The sequence below is a fragment of the Lithobates pipiens genome, unplaced genomic scaffold (assembly GCF_037356315.1).
Source record: "Lithobates pipiens isolate NorthernLeopardFrog02 unplaced genomic scaffold, aLitPip1_a1.2 Scaffold_18, whole genome shotgun sequence".
NCBI lineage: Eukaryota > Metazoa > Chordata > Amphibia > Anura > Ranidae > Lithobates > Lithobates pipiens.
The window spans coordinates 564,656,247-564,671,283 of NW_027507758.1; the positions used below are offsets into that span (position 1 = coordinate 564,656,247).

The 15,037-nt window shown below is 40.6% G+C and overlaps 1 protein-coding gene across 18 annotated transcripts in view; it reads left to right on the forward strand.

The window, feature by feature from the left end:
- The window catches only part of OTOF (otoferlin), a 529,099-nt gene that overhangs the window by 322,972 nt on the left and 191,090 nt on the right, over positions 1 to 15,037 (forward strand). Inside the window, exon 1 of one of the 18 annotated variants that reach the window (XM_077489001.1) lies at positions 1,853 to 2,002. The exons of the other annotated variants lie outside the window; for them this stretch is intronic. The gene's annotated coding sequence lies outside the window, so the exon portion shown is untranslated. Of the gene's footprint in view, positions 1 to 1,852; positions 2,003 to 15,037 lie in introns of those variants that run through there. 18 annotated transcript variants of the gene reach the window in all.

The window sequence follows — 15,037 nt, forward strand, 5'->3', positions numbered from 1 at the left end:
ATGTGTTTCGACGGACTAAGTAGGCCATACAGTCCGCCCGTGTGTACGCGGCCTTAGAAGCACCCAGCATACCATACATCTTGGAGGAGAAGGATTTGGTAAGTATAATGCTGCATACACATGGTCAGATTTTTCAACGGGAAATGTTGGATGTGAGCTTGTTGTCGGAAAGTCAGACCATGTGTATGCTCCATTGAACATTTGCTGTCGGACTTTCCACCAACAAATATTTGCTAGCAGGTTCTCAAATTTTCCGCCAACAAAACTTTGTTGTCGGAAAGTCTGATTGTGTGTACACAAATGCGTGAACAAAAGTCCATTCGTGCTCAGAAGTAGAAGCGTCCGGTCTTGTAAACTAGTGTACGTAATGGAGAATTAACATTCGTGACGTGACAAATTAGGAAATCTCCAAATGCAGCGCACAATTCTCTTCTTCTTTAATGGGATAATAATTAAGCTGCTTTGCTGGTGATACTGATCTAGTTATTGCAAACAAATTTTCAAAGGCTTTTTTTTTTCAAGTGATATTAAGAATAATAATAATAATAGCGTAAAATAACAAACGCAAAAAGAACATAGTCAACACTCACCAAACTTCTACTAACACAAAATTAGCAGAAGGAGCCCAAAGTTTGGCGCTAAAGAGCTGAAAAACCACTAATTATGTCTAATACGTCACTATGTTCATAATTGTTGACCAACATATGTGTATGCAAGACAAGTTTGAGCCAACAACCTTCGAACAAAATTCCACAGTTTTGTTGTCGGAAAGTCCGATCGTGTGTATGGGGCATAAGACTTTGGGCTGGTGCACATTGAAATTGTACCTTATTATGCATAAGGTACAGCTTCAATGTGCACCAGCCCAAATTCTTGTACTTACCTAATCCATCTCCTCCAAGATGTATGCTATGCTGGGTGCTGCAACGTAAAAAAACTAATTGAAGAGCCGAAACCCAAAGCCATATTTGTGCGTTATCCTTTGAACAAATAAGACTAATCCACATTTAAGGGCTCTTTCACACCGGAAGTCAGGCTGAATGAATGGCCACGAAAGGATACAGTTCCAATGTGCCATTCCTGGCACATTGCACTGTTTACGTTTTCTTTTTTTTTGTTAGAACTTTATTGAAAAGTCACAAGTGAAAATCCATTAAGTTCTGTTGGCTTACGTTTTAGTGACTGTGTTACACATGCCCAGTGCATCTGATGTGAAAAGTCTCTAAAGAAAAAATCCAATAGCTGAAAAGGTTGATTTTGATTGAGATATAAGGGCGCCTCTGTTCAGATTCCTGGGGTAACTCTTCTTGTTGTCAGTCATTTAATCCTCCCCCCTTCGAGGCATGTGCTACAGGTTACCCAGATTGTTCTCCCATCTTATTGCCAAAAATAAGATATCAGTCTCAGGCACATCTGCAACATAAAAGACTCATTGAAGAGCCGAAACCCAAAGCCGTATTTGTGTGTTGTCTGTCGGTAAATATTTAATGTCCTTAGAGTAACCGGATCCAAAACTCATCAGCCTCTATGACACGTAATGAGGGGAAGTTGCCATAGAAACAGGTTCCTACAAACGGGCACTCTAGAGTTTATTGTACCAAAACAGCTGTGTTCAGAGGAACTTGGAAGAATGGTCAACATTAATGGTGTTTTGGATCATGTGACCCAGGACAAGATGGCTGCAGCTGTCATGTCTGTCTTCTCTGTGTCACCTGGTCTAGTTACAGAGCTGTGCCCAGCCTTGTCTCAGGTTCTGTAGGCCTCATCCAATATTCATGTTGGGTATCACCTGACAGCAGCTTCAATCTCTCTCAGACCAGCCCTTCCTCTGTTCCTGGGACACTTTCTGCTCTTTTTATCCCAATATTACTGAAAGGACGAAGGCCAGGGGACAAGGCCATGGGATAATTTGTATTCTATACTTATTGACCAGCTTAACGAATACAAGGGTGATATCATTGGTGCAAGAACAGTTTTGTTGGTCAAGGAAGGTCGGCTCTTGGTGAGTAGGATGTCAACTGTCTTTTTTTCAGAAATTGTCCCTGTTTCCAGGACCACTTCTAATCTTCTTTTTCCCTTATTACTGAATCAGGCTAAGGAATGTGGCCATGATATGTGTCCTTTAATCAAACACAAGCATGGTAGAAAAATGGTTGAGTTAATTGGTGGATTATGACTATGGTTGGTCAGGAAAGTTTGACTCTTGATGAGTAGGGTGTTTTCTGTTTGAATCAGCTCCATCAAAACATGCACAAAATTTTACTACACTGTCTTTTCATTTTATTATAAACTTGCTGTACTGAACTTATGTGGATGCCCACTTTCATTGCCTTGCACTTTATGTATCACCAATAATAACTAGACCACATATGGAGTTAACAAAAATGCATTTTACTTATTGCCGCGGGTATTATTATGCGTGAGGTTACAATATGTGGTTTTATAAGATCCAGTCTAATCATACAAATTTAATGAGGTTGCATGAGACAGCAATTTGATGAGCCTAGCATTTTTTTTACATAAGCTCCATGCAAATTGTATTGTGTGTGATGTGATTATACAAGTAGTTACAATGTTCTCTATGACAGTTTTTAGGATTGTACAAGCCCATCTGGTTATATTCTATTATTTAGCAATAGACCAGTCTGATATGTCTGTAGTGAGGTAGACAATCAAATTCCAGGAATTAAATATACTATATTGCCAAAAGAATAGTACTTCTACAAATGATTGTGTTCAGGTGTTTCCAGTGAAGGATAACCCAACTGGAGGCCAATATATACAACTGTGGTGTTGATACTTGTGAGTGGACCTCTTCAAATGATTGAGTTCAGGTGTTTTAGGTGAAGGGTTGCCCAGCTGGAGGCCAATATATACCAGTATGGTGTGGATATTTATGAATTGACCCCTATAAAATGAATGAGTTCCATTATTTCCAGTAATGGGTAACAAATTAGTGGTTGGATGATCTATAGCTGGGGGGCCCATATATATATATAATTATAGTGCTGAAATTAGTGAACTGACCCCTTCAAATGGTTGAGTTCAGGTGTTTTAAGTGATGGGTGTATTGTTATTTCTACAGCATGTAAAGACATTTTATACAATTTTGTTTTTCCAACCTGCGTGGTCAGTTTTTCAGTTCCAGCATGACTGTGCCCCCGATTATAAAGCCAGCTCCATGAGGACATAGTTTGGTGAGTTTTGTGTGAAAGAACTCAAATGGCCCACACAGACCCCTGACTTCTGCCCTATTAATTGTAATGCCAGCTGAGGACCATCATCACCTGACCTCACAAACGCTCCTTTGGCTAAAGGAGAACAAATTCCCGTAGACACACTCCAAAATCTTGTGGAAAGCCTTCCCCGAGGAGAAGATACTGTTATAGCTTCAAAGGCTGGGGCTCTTTATTAACCCTTGCATGAACAGAACAGAGTGTTTTGACACTTAGATGCCAAGACCAAGCTTAGCAGTGTTAATATGTATCGGTTTACTTAAAAATTACTAATTTGTGTTATAATGAGAACTAGTAACACACACATCTGCCCATTCCTAGTTTACACAGCAAGGGGCATTTTTCATTTGGACTTAAAAAGGTTGATTACAGTCACAAAGGGGTTCTTTGGCCATGGTTTTGGAATGGGATGTTCAACAAGCTCATATGTGATTTGATGGCCAGGTGTCTACTAGCATTTGACCATATAGTGTATATTATTCTCTTACGGTAATCTCTGAGCGCATTGTATTTGTGTGCATTAAGCCTCGGACACGCGATCAGATTACTAGCATGCAACAAAAAACGGACTACATTTTGTCCATTTTTTGTTGCATGCTAGTCTCATGTCGAAAGTGAAGAGATTACTTTCATACGAAAATTTTCGGATGACAGAATTCAACTTCAGAAGTGATGTCCTGTGTCAAATTCTTTTGTATGTATTTTTTTGTTGTATGCGTAGTCTTGCTCTTACGATTTTCTTTCGCACGAAAACTGTACTAATTATACGAAAATCGGATGTTGAGTTCACGTACAACAAAAATGTTATAGTCTGCACATACAGTTTTTGGCATCTGAAAATTTATAATCGGCTGTCGAAAGCACCATACTAACGATACGAAAATTGTTAGATCGTTCCTCGGACGAAATGTTACTTCCGATTTTCGTACTGTGTGTACGGGCCTTTAGAAGTAAGGGAAGGTGGCTATACATTCGAGAGCAGTTGTCAATGAATGTTCAATGTTAGTCAATACATTTGGTGATTAGCGGTTTTGGCTGAATGTTAATGTTTTTACTGTGTTAGTAATAAGAATATCCATTGAGTTTGTTATTATATGTCTGTAACCAGTTCTATTTTCTATGTGGCGTGGTGTGTGCATGGTATTGTAATAGTTAGTGTCTCCATCTATATGTAAATATGCATCTGTTAGTAAGTACAAATGTCAGTAATTTATGCACTCATCTATATGCTAGTAAAAATGTATACTGTGTTAATAATAAAGTGTATCTACTATGAAGTCATTCATTGTGGCAGTTCTCAGCAGTGATATGAGAAATGGCGGGTTCTGCTGTATGGGTAGATACTATCACCTTGGTAGATAGACAGATTTGGTCTGGTCAGGTTGCACAGGCATGGTCTCAGTAACTCAGTTCATTAGTGATTTGTGACACCAACACCTATCTTTGTCTATCTTTGACGTTAACCACTTCAACACCTATGGACTTCAGTACTTTGTAGTTTTCTGCTATGGCCTTCTCATTCGTCAATAACTTTGTCATTGCTTTAAGGAGAAGTATTGGATAAGTAAAAAATGAAAGAGTTCATACTTACCTCCATACTGCATCATCTGTGTCAAGATACAGCCATGCCACACCAGCTCTAAGACCGAGAATTGAGCAATCACATGACCACTGATGCAAGTGGAGAGCAGTGACTGTGAGGCCGCGTACACATGGGCGGATTGTCTGCCCAACTAAGTTCATCAGACAATCCGACAGACAGTCCGCTCAAAATTTGAATGAACGGACTTGACCACACACGATGAACAGACAGTCCGCTGAAAGCGTGCGTGATGACGTGTACAGCACGTACGACGGGACTAGAAAAACGACATCCTATACACTGCAATGCAACCTTCGGCCGTGTAAATCCTTTCTGAGCATGCGCCATACTTAGTCTGTCCAACTTGCCTACACACGAGCGGACTGTCCGCTGAAACCAAGTTTGGACGGACAAAACCAAGTTTGAACGGACAAAATTACGGAAATTCTGTAAGACTTTGTTCGTCAGACAGTCCGCTGAAAAAGTCAGCTGAAGCCCACACACGAGCGGATTGTCCGCTGAAACACGGTTCAGCGGACTAAGTTGGACAGACAATCCGCCCGTGTGTACGCGGCCTTAGTCACCGCTCTCTGCTCTGTTTCTCCAATGCTCACTGAAGTGCCATGCCTGGGAGGGAGCCGGAGCGGCTGGCTCCAGCTTTAAGCCACACTTTATATGGCAGAGCCATCTGTAAGCCAGACAGTCAAGTGGATCCCGACAATATTGTAGGGATCCTTCCAGAACTCGGATCAGCTTTTCTCCCAAAATTTACCTAGTGCTGTTGTATTAGAGGTCCATGATCTGTCTGGATTGTCCAGCTGGTGTGCCTGGATTACACAGAATTACAAATCATTAAAAGCAGGGCTAATGATCCCATACACTAAATATAATTTCAATTTGCATTTAGCTGCCTGTCTGGAGTTCAATGTATTTATTTATTTATTTATTTATTTATTTATTTATTTAATAAAAGCAGTGTAAGTATTTGAATTTGACATTTTGTCAGTCTCTTACAGTCCCTGTACAGCAGAGCTCAATCTGGGAGAGGAAGAAGCAGCACAATGAGATAATCAGCTGTGCTACAGTACAAGGAGCATGCTAATAGGAGCCTGCAGAGGGTGCGGAGGGTAGCTCATTCTAGAGGTTTTGCAGGCAGACTGGGGTGAGGCCCAGCACTTGCACTCTTAGGCCTCACCTTCCCCTGCCATAGCTCCCAAGTGTCCCTGATTGTTAGGGACAGTCCCTGATTTGGGACGCAGTCTCTCTGTCCCTCTTTCCTCCACATTTGTCCCTTATTTTGGTCTGATCTATACAGTTGTATATAAAATGCACTATTTATATTTCAAAAAGTGTTTCCCAGTGCTAAACCTTTCATCCAATTTCTAAATTGCTGCATTTGTAGATTTCAAAAAATCAGTATAAGGAAGGCACTCAGAGTCAGAGAGAACAGTCCATGACTTTGTTTTTGTTATTTTATTGAGGAATAATAACTTGGATAGGGATGGGAAATTATGGGATGCCCATTTGACTTTAGAACAACCTCCAGGGGCACAACTTTTCCTATATGCAGTCTCTATATACAGCTCCCGGTCTTCCTCCAGCCCTCACTTGCTTACAGATGCCAGGTGGAACACTATGAATATCCAACAGTCACTTAGTTAGATGAAGAGGTTAGCCCATTACAGGCAGGAATCCAAAGACCCTTAGTTGTGTAGCAAAAGTTCAGTGTCCAGCATATATTACTCCTGTGGCTACTGATCCCAGCAGCACCTCTTCAGGCAGTGGCAGCCTGCCTGGCTGCAGCTGCCCCTTTCTCTAGTCCTCCAGGCTAACTTCTCCACACAGTCCTCCAGATGGACACTCCACCTGGTTGACTCTCAGTAGATCCCCGGCAATGCTGACCTGCTCCTGCTGTCCTCTCTCCTTGCTCTTTTGCCTCCAGGAAGGGCATCCTCCATGTGTTTTAGGGGGAATCTTCCAGCACCCAGGTCTCAGGTCACCCCCCCCCCACACTAGGGCACACCCTCAAGGGCCACCGACAGCCTCCTCAGCACTCCATCTCCATCTTCTACCCAACTGCCCCTGCTGGCATGGCCCATGTCTATTGTTGAGGTGGCCTGCCCCCTTCCAGACCCTCTTTGCTGGGGATTGGTTGAGGTTCTCATAAATATGCATTGAAGCCCCACCTTACTCCCACCCTCCAGCTCTGGAAGTTTCTACCAACTTCTAGACCAGGGGGAAGCGTCAGAGAGAGCAGCCAGATGAGTCATCCAGCCCCTGAGTCAGTAAACCCTGACCCAGGTTCACAACCCAAGCCTGGCCCTCAGCTACAACCTAAATTTTCCTACACTACTTCTAGCACTCACTAGAGGGTACTACACACCACACATTAACCCATTGTAATACAACACATAAGCACCTGCCCACAGGCGGGGTTATCAATTTAGCGTGTTTCAGGACCATAATATTGGCAAGTATAGATTCCACTCACTTCCTGTGTATTTGTCATCGGGTCAGGATGTGATAAGAAGTCTCCCTAACAGGGACACAAACAGAAAAGTGTAAAAGAGGTTCTACATTTCCTCCCTTTATCCAAAGCTGAAAGAAAAAGGTTTGGATCATATCTGGGCTTTTAAAACTTTTTTAAATGTCCTTCATGGAAGACAATTTCAACTTGTTTCATTTCTATTTTATCAGCCTTTCCTGATTTATGTGCTTCCTCATCTACTGTCAGAATCTGTTCAGATCTGGAGCACAATGTCGGGATTACAAGCCCCAGCAGGGGTTTTATATGGTAGTCTCACTTGGTGCGCAGTGGAGGGAGGTGGCTTGTAGTACTGGCATCTCTCAGCTGTAATGTGAAAGGCCTTATGTTTTCTGATTCTCCACTAGAGAAGGTTTAATGAAAGCCACATTCACTTGGAATGCATAATAGTTTTATACTTGTTTTCATTATTTTATTTTTTATAATTAAGAACAAAAACATAAAATTACAAAAAAAAATTTTTTTTTCAAGTTAATAAGTATTGAATATGAATATTTTGTATTTTCATATGCTGCCTGCATTCAATTTTCACATCATTATAAAACATTCCCCATACACAAAAAAAAAAAAAAAAAAATATCAATACTATTCCATTCAATCCCCCTCCCTTACATAAATTCCCACACTTTTCCTGAGGTACTCAATTCCTCCCATTTCTTCCAATAGTCCGACATCGGTTTTTCTACATATCCCTCTTGTCTAATCTGTTTCTCCATGAAGCACACCTCGCTCATCTCATAATTCCACTCTACTATTGTTGGAGCTACTTCCTTTTTCCATTTCCGTGCTATTACGGTTTTAGCTATTGTAGTTATTTGGTACAAAAATTCCATCTCTTTTCGTTTTAGTTTTCCAGATGTATGGGAGAATAATATTGTCTTTATATCAAGATTTATTCTTATACCTGTCAGTTCCTGATATATTTTTATTATCTTACCCCAAAATATTTTTATCTTCCAGCAACTGTACCAAATATGTTCTAAAGTACCCTTCTCCTTCTTACATCTCCAACATAATTCAGAGTTCCGTTTATTTATTTTATTCATAATCACTGAGCTTCTATACCATCTTAATAGAATTTTATAATTTTTTTCTTGATATTTAATAGCTAAGGGTGTTTTATATATTCCTTCAAATACCTCTCCCCATTCTTTCTCTGTCAACTCCTGCCCTATTTCTTCCTCCCATTTTTTTATTCCTGCTATTTTTTTTAATATCCCCACCAGGAAGTAATAGGTTATATATCTTAGCTAATTTCTTATTTGCTTTATCCTTATTCATTGCTATTTGTTCAAATATGGTTGGTGGTCTATTAATCATTATCTTTATTGGGTCAATAAATGCCCTCAGCTGTAAGTACTGAAACCATTTATTTTTATACTCTTGCCCCAATTCCTGAAACGTTGGAATATTTCCATCATTTAGGATTTGTATTATCCACTCATGTTCTTCCATATTCCATTTCAAAAATGTATTATCCTTTACAGCTGGACTAAATTCGGGATTACCAAATAAAGGGGTCATAGGGCCTATTGAGGATGATAGTTGCTTTTTCTTTATCATATCATCCCAGATTTTTAAAGTAGTTTTTACAAAGATAGGCATTTCCTTCCTCTCTGGTCTTGACTTAGATTTTATCCATGGCTGGTGTTTTATTTTAGCCCCTAATATGTCTTCCTCCAATTTTATCCATTGCTTGTCTTTTTCATTATGCTGCCAATCGATTATTCTCATTAAAGAGGCAGCTTGTGAATATTTAAAAAAGTCAGGCAATGCTAATCCACCATTATTTTTCGTTCTAATTAATACCTCCCTACCTACTCTAGGGGTCTTATGTGCCCATACAAAGCCTTCTACCATTTCTTTCAGATCTTTCATAATTTTTTTTGATGGTATAATGGGTACCGTTTGAAAGATATACAGCATAATTGGCAAAATCTCCATCTTTACAATATTTATTCTCCCAAACCATGAGTGGGTTATTTTATCATATTTGCCTAGAAGTTTCTTTACCTTCTGAACTGCCAAGTTGTAATTCATATCTTGCAAGAGTTTTAAATCTCTTGGAATATATACTCCCAGATATTTTATCGCATCTTGCTTCCATTTAAATGGAAAATTCTTTTGTACAACAGTTTGAACTTTCTCTTCTAATGTAATATTCATTAATTCAGATTTATCATAATTTACTTTAAAATTACTAATTTCACCAAATCTCTCAAGTTCTTTTATTAAATTTGGTATAGTAATTATAGGGTTGGTTATATATAATAGAAGATCATCTGCATAAGCAGCCATCTTATATTCTTTGCCTTTGACCTTTATCCCCGTAATATCTTTGTTTATTCTTATAGCCTCCATGAGATGTTCCATCATCATAATATATAAAAGTGGTGATAAAGGACACCCTTGTCGGGTTCCATTTGATATATTTATATACTTTGATAATATCCCATTTGCTCTCACTTTAGCCCTTGAGTTCTTATATAGGGCCATGATCCTTCCTAACATCTTAGGTCCCATCGCTGTTTGCTTCAATACTTCCTCTAAGAACTGCCATCCCACCCTATCGAATGCTTTTTCAGCGTCTATAGCCAGTAGGCAGGTAGGGATGGCAGTTCTCTGAGTGTATTCAATAAGCGTGCATGTTTTAATGATGTTGTCTCTTGTCTCCCTCCCTTTCATAAACCCCGTTTGTTCCAAGCTTATATTATTTGAGATAATGGCCGTTATTCTTTTGGATAATATTTTTGAGAATATTCTTATATCTAAATTAGTCAACGATATGGGTCTATAATTTTTACATAGTGATTGATCTTTTTCCGGTTTTAATATTAATACTATATGAGCTTCTGTACCTTGTATCGCAAATGGCTGATCTAAGGATATAGAGTTAAATGTTTCCTTAAGTATGGGTATTATTTGATCCTTGAATGACTTATAGAATCTAGCTGTATACCCATCTGGGCCTGGACTTTTTCCCAGAACAAGTTCTTTAATAGTCTGTTGAATTTCTTCTGTTGTAATTTCTCCCTCCAACCCCTCCATCTTTTCTTTTAAACAGTTAAATATAGCCATTTCCTTTACATATTTTTGTATATTCTCCCTTTTGTCTTTTCCTTCCTGATGTTCCTGACCATCTTTTATATTGTATAATTTAGAATAATATGTATGGAAGGTTTCAGATATTTCCTCTGGGTCATATGTAATTTCCCCATTTGGTTTTACAATTTTCTCTATATAACTTGGGGGTTGTTGCTTTTTTAGTGTTCTGGCTAATATTTTCCCAGGTTTATTACCAAATTTGTACCACTGCGTTCTATCCTTATCTCTTATTCGAAGGGAATCTTCATCAAGCACTGATTGTAATTCCAATTGTTTTTCCTTTAATCTAGCTCCATCACACGGTTTCCTACTTACTTTATGCAGGAATGTATGGGGAATGTTTTATAATGATGTGAAAATTGAATGGAAAATTTTGAATGTATGTTTTATAATATAAATAAATAAAGAGAAATTTGAAACATATGCTGCCTGCAGCTTGAGCTTTAGGTCACTTATCAACATGTTTTTCAGGTTTTGTGCATACAGAGCTCAAAAGCTCAAGTTAAAAATGTACTTCTACAAGTGACTAGAACAGTAACTTCTCCCTCTCCAGAGCAGGGCCTGCTCACCTTACGCTCCTTCTGTCGATATAGCTGGTTGGAATTTACAATCAGATAGGAAACAGACACTTCAGTGCTCTCTCTTGACATAACCCCCATTGATCTGGGAATCCTTTGTCATATAAGCAATGTTCATCTGTAAAACAATGTTTTTTACCTATATATTTGGTTCCACATGCAGTTTACCTTTGCTTTTATTATACGATATGGGAGGGGGGTGTTAAGAGGCATTGTGATGCCTGTGCACTGCCTGTTTTAACCCTGTAATTGCAGCACCAACGAGCCACAACACAGCTGTGGGACATTTGTGGCATTTAACTGTCAGGAGTAGGGTGACCACATTTCCAAACTGCCATTCAGGGACACTTCCCCCCGCACCCGCCCAAAAAAATAGGATTTTTTATACTTTTTTTGCCAGTTTTTGATAAAAATCAAAGTGCCTGTCATTTCAGCCAATCAGGTGACAGGTAACACGGACTCGAGCACCTGATTGGCTCAGAGGTGGTTCAGTGTTAGGAAAGTGATTAATTCGCTTTCCTAACACACAGCTGAGTGAACAGCGAACGCCCATCATGGAATCCGCTGTTCTCCGTTTTGGACACCTATTAGAGTCTACGGTTCTAATCTAGTGCTTCCAAAAATCACCCCTGCTGCTGTAATTCAGGTGCACAGCGCCCGACAAGGGGCTGGACACCTGAAAAGGGGGTGGCAGGGGTGATCATAGATAAATTCATGCAATACATGAGTCTATCTTTGGTGATAGAGGGACAGCCAGGAGAGAGGGACCGGGGCCCGTGCGCCCTTTATGGACGCATCGCCACTGCCCACTTGTCAGCTTCATATATTATTAACCCCCACTTGTCAGTTTTATGTGACAGTAATATATGAAGCTGACAAGTGGGAGACAGTAATAAATTAGGCTGACAAGTGGGGGTTGGGGCAACTTCATTTTTTATTGCCCCCCCCCCCCGGGCTGGGTCCACTTTGTCAGCCTCATTTATTACTGTACTGTCCCCAGCCTCATTCACCTGACCTGGCTGCTCCAAATTAATATGCTCACCTTCTAAGCTGGCTGCTGGACATGTCAGGCAGTCTGGCTGGGGGGGCCCTCCTAAGGCAGTCGGGTGGCTTGTGCCACGGGAGGGAGGAGAAGAAGTCGGGCAATGCACTGCAGGAGCTGGGACAGGCACTGGGCAGCTGGGCAGCTGAGCAGTGGATCTGGATCTTGCTGCTGGCTGGAGCTTGAAGGGGTGTGGGGTTAGCCTCTCAGTGCTCAGACCATTAGCAGCACACTGCATCAAATTGGTCTGCATGTCTGTCATCCCAGAAGGAAGCCTCTTCTAAAGATGATGCACAAGAAAGCCCACAAACAGTTTGCTGAAGACAAGCAGACTAAGGACATGGATTACTGGAACCATGCCCTGTGGTCTGATCTGACCAAGATAAATTTATTTGGTTTAGATGGTGTCAAGTGTGTGTGGAGGCAACCAGGTGAGGAGTACAAAGACAAATGTGTCTTGCCTACAGTCAAGCATTGTGGTGGGAATGTCATGGTCTGGGACTGCACGAGCTGGGGAGCTACAGTTCATTAAGGGAACCATGAATGTCAACACGTACTATGACATACTGAAGTCATAGACACAGGGCAGTATTCCAACATGATAACATGATAACGACCCCAAACACACCTCCAAGATGACCACTGCCTTGCCCAAGATGCTGAGGGTAAAGGTGATGGACTGGCCAAGCATGTCTCCAGACCTAAACCCTACTGAGCATCTGTGGAGCATCCTCAAATGGAAGGTTGAGGAGCGCAAGGTCTCTAACATCCACCAGCTCTGTGATGTCATCATGGAGGAGTGGAAGAGGACTCCAGTGGCAACCTGTTAATCCTCATGCTGTAATGAACTGAACCCTCATACTTCTGGTCCTTTCTTTGTAATAAACATGACCCTCATAGCTCCTGTTATCTCTTAGATAATAAGATCAGATGATCAGGACCCTCATATCTCCTGTTCCCTTGGAGACTACAAGATGTAATGACCAGGATGCTCCTATTTTCTTCTCCCTATTACACTGTAACTTAAGCTCTAAGAGCAAGACCCTCATACATCCTGTTCTCTATTAGATAGTGTATAATGGGCAGAATCCTAATGTCTCCTGTCCCCTCTTAGATATTTTAGATCTAAAGACTGGGACCCTCCTGCTTCCTTTTCCCTGTTCAAATTGCAATGAGCAGAACCCTCGTCCCCTATTGGATATAAACTGTTATGAGCAGAATCCCAATACTTTGGGTGCCTATTAGTCTGTAAGCTCTAAACTACCCATTCCTTATTAGACTTGCCCCCACATTTAGCTTTAAATTGTCTGAATCTGACTCTCCCTAGCTTGAGAGTCGGGGATCATACTTGAAGTCTGACAGCTGCTGCTCTAATAATTAATTGATCTCAAATACTGCGTCTCATCTTCTGAGTATGTACAGCCCTGGCCAAAAGTTTTGAGAATGACACAAATAAAAATTTCACAGAGTCTGCTGCTTCAGTGTTTTTAGATTTGTTTTGTCATATGTTACCATGGTATACTGAAGTATAATTACAAGCATTTCAGAAGTATCAAAGGCTTTTATTGACAATTACATTGAGTTTATGCAAAGAGTCAGTATTTGCAGTGTTGACCCTTTTTTTCAAGTCCTCTTCTTGTATAATCATTGCTTGGAGTTTGTGGGATTTTTTTGTTCACCTACCTCTTGAGGATTGACCACAAGTTCTCAATGGGATTAAGGTCGCCCCCCGTTTCCATGCCATGGACCCAAAATTGCAATGTTTTGTTCCCCAAGCAACTCGGTTATCACTTTTTCCTTATGGCAAGGTGCTCCATCATGCTGGAAAAGACATTGTTGATCACCAAACTGTTCTTGAATGGTTGGAATTAGCTGCTCTTGGAAGATATTTTCTACCATTCTTTATTCATGGCTGTGTTCTTAGGCAAAATTTTAAGTGAGCCCACTCCCTTGTCTGAGAAGCAATCCCACACATGAATGGTCCCAGGATGCTTTACAGTTGGCATGACACAGGACTGATGGTAGCGCTCACCTTTTCTTCTCCTGGCAAGGTTTTTTAACCAGATGCCCCAAACAATTAGAGAGGAGATTCATCAGAAAAATAACGTTACCACAGTCCTCAGCAGTCCGATCCTTGTACCTTTTGCAGAATATCAGTCTGTCCCTGATGTTTTTCCAGGAGAGAAGTGGCTTCTTTGCTGACCTTCTTGATGCCAGGCTATTCTCCAAACATCTTCTCCTCACTATGCATGCAAATGTACTCACACCTGCCTGCTACCATTTCTGAGCAAGCTCTGCACTGTTGGTGCCCCGATCCAGCAGCTGAATCAACTGTAGGAGACAGTCTTGGCATGTGTTGGACTTTCTTAGGAGCCCTGAAGCCTTCTTCACAACAATTGAAACGCTCACCTTGATATCTTGATCCGATAAAAGGTTGATTTAGGTGCAATCTTAGAAGCAGCAATATCCTCCGCCTGTGAATCATTTTTTATGCAAAGCAATGATGACTGCACGTGTTTCCTTGCAGATAACCATGGTTAACAGAGGAAGAACAATGATTTTAAGCACCACCCTCCTTTCAGTCTGTTATTCTAACTCAATCTGCATTACAGAGTGATTTCCAGCCTTGTCCTCGTCAACACTGACACTTGTGTTAACAAGAGAATCACTGATATGATGTCAGCTGGTCCTTTTGTGGCAGGGCTGAAATGCAGTGGGCATGTTTTTTTTATGAGATTAAGTAAATTTTTATGGCAAAGACGGACTTTGCAATTAATTGCAATTCATCTGATCACTCTTCATAATACTCTGGAGTATATGCAAATTGGCATCATAAAAACTGAGGCAGCAGACTTTGTGAAAATTAATATTTGTTTCATTCTCAAAACTTTTGGCCATGGCTGTATAACAGTGTCCAGTAACAAGATTACTGACGTTGTTATGCACTTT